The 2,067-nt window shown below is 53.4% G+C and overlaps 1 long non-coding RNA gene across 1 annotated transcript; it reads right to left on the bottom strand.

Annotated features, from left to right (window-relative positions):
• LOC141372208 (uncharacterized) lies at positions 1-1,775 on the bottom strand. The gene is made up of 3 exons (XR_012377499.1): positions 1,701-1,775; positions 1,045-1,157; positions 1-38 (listed from the first exon to the last, which is right to left on the bottom strand). It is a non-coding gene; the product is annotated as an uncharacterized lncRNA (long non-coding RNA).
• Between the last annotated feature and the right edge of the window lie 292 nt (positions 1,776-2,067).

Here is a 2,067-nt window from a genome sequence, read left to right as displayed (position 1 = left end):
GTGGCCTTCAGAGGGTGGAACAGGGACACAGGGCCCATCTGTAGAAGGGACACAGGGAAGAGGAAGAGATCTAAGGGCAGAGACATGTGTGCCAGAAAGCTGGCCTGACCCCACAGCATGGGTTGGTGCTCCTTTGCCCTGCCCCAGCCCTACATAGGAGGTAGGCGGGGGCTTACTCCCAACCTGGCCTGTGAGTGACATCAGGAAGTCATTTAACTTCTTGGAGCTTCAGTTTCCCTACCGACAAAATCTGGGGACCTCATCCAATTACAAATGGTAAAAAGATTTCATCTCATCATCAACTTGGATTGATGGGTAGAGGCTGCATGAGCCCCAGACTGAGCAGAATTCTAAGGACATTTCAGGGCTCGGGGGTGGCGGGGCGGGCACTGATGGGTGTCTGCAACAGACAGGGGAACGGGGGATGTGGTGTGGGCATCAGATACTTCCCATCCCATGATGGGTGAATGTCCCTGTAAGCTCCGAACACCAGGCAACTTTCTAGACAGTCTAAGTATGGTCATTGATGGTTTGGCTGTGTGGGAAAGTTGTTATCTTTGAAGGATGACCTCAGGAAGATGGGGCCCCAAACCAGCTTAGTCAGAGTCATGAGTGGAAGAAATCATGACCCTGGAACCATCAGTCTGATTCTCTCTGGTGCCTGCCAGTGTGCACGGTAATCAGGTTCTCCCCGAACCTCCCCAAACAACCTCCTCAAATATTCTTCAAACTTCTTTCTTCTACCACTTAAAACAGTGGTATCTCCAGGGAACATGTCCTCAGCCCCTTGTCTATTGCTCCTGAACACTATGTCTCCAAGTCAGGGGGCCCCCACTACCAGCAAGAGACCAGCCGTTGGAAAGCATACAGGCTGAATGTAGTTTCTGATTTTGGGGCCGAAGAGTGAGGCTACAGTAAGAACCTCTTATCTTCCTTTTCCCGCCGTGCAATCCCCAGGAAGGATGTGGGTTTCCTCTGCCATCAAAACAACTGATGGGTGCCAGAGTCTGGGGTTTACTTCTTGGAAATCCTGGAACTCGGTACCTGGGACAGGCCTCCCGTGGCCTGGTGAATCTGGTCTCTTGGGGTCTTGTTCTGTTTGTAGAAGTCAAATATCATCAGAGCTGCATACACCTTTCCTACGGTCATCTCATCGGCTAGAGGGAGAGAAAACAGAGTGTGGAGTGTGGAGGAGGAAGGGGAGGTGGGGGGTAAGGGAAGAGAGCATGGAGGAGGAAGAGGAGGTGGGGGGCAAGGTAACAGCCTCCACCACAAGGACTCCTGGACATGCTCAGGGAAGGGCACAGGGCTTGGCTGAAGTTGCATCTTTGGACACTGAGTACATGTCCTCTGGAGCTGTACTGACTCTCCACAGGGCCCTCCATCTCCTCCCAATGAAGTGGACGTGGGGTTTAATCTTTAAGCACCTCATCTCTAACTGTAGGAGTCTCCCTGCTGTTCTCTGGATTTTTTTAAGTATACACCCCCACCAGGAACGTGGGTGACTGTGGTCAACAGAATAAAGCCCAGGGAATCCGTTCCCACAGTCCCTATGCACCCATTGGTAAAACCGTTTTCCATGCAGGTGGAAACTAAGTCTAGAGTATTGATGAGGTCACCCTGGCCCAGGCCTCCTGGCTCTGCCTTTGGGTGGGACACAAAAGGGGGGTGAACAAGGAGAATTTCTTGCCCTCACTTACGTTTATGGGGTGGCACCAGTAAATCCAGGGTCTTCTAGGGCAGATTGGCCCACACAGAGGAAATCTCCTTCCTCAACTCTGCATCCCACTGATGCTGCTTGGTGCCAGCTGGGGCAGGACAAGGGTGTGGAGGGGAAGAGAGATTTTAGGAGCTGTCTCATGGGCCCCCTGGGGGAGCTGGCAGGGAGAGGTGTGGTGTGAGGGGAAATGGGGCAAGGACAGTGCCAGGAGAAAGGGCAGAGCAGGGAGAAGCACGGCCACGGCGGCTGTCAGAGCATCCCTGATGGGCACGTGCAGAGATAGAGGCCTGTGTGCGTGGGCCCTGGGAATGGAGAAGGGATATGGTGGCGGTCCAGCTGTTCATCCA

The sequence above is a fragment of the Callorhinus ursinus genome, unplaced genomic scaffold (assembly GCF_003265705.2).
Source record: "Callorhinus ursinus isolate GAN/ISIS: 27379988/994484 unplaced genomic scaffold, GSC_fseal_2.0 scaffold2627, whole genome shotgun sequence".
NCBI lineage: Eukaryota > Metazoa > Chordata > Mammalia > Carnivora > Otariidae > Callorhinus > Callorhinus ursinus.
This window is presented reverse-complemented; position numbering and strand designations above follow the sequence as displayed.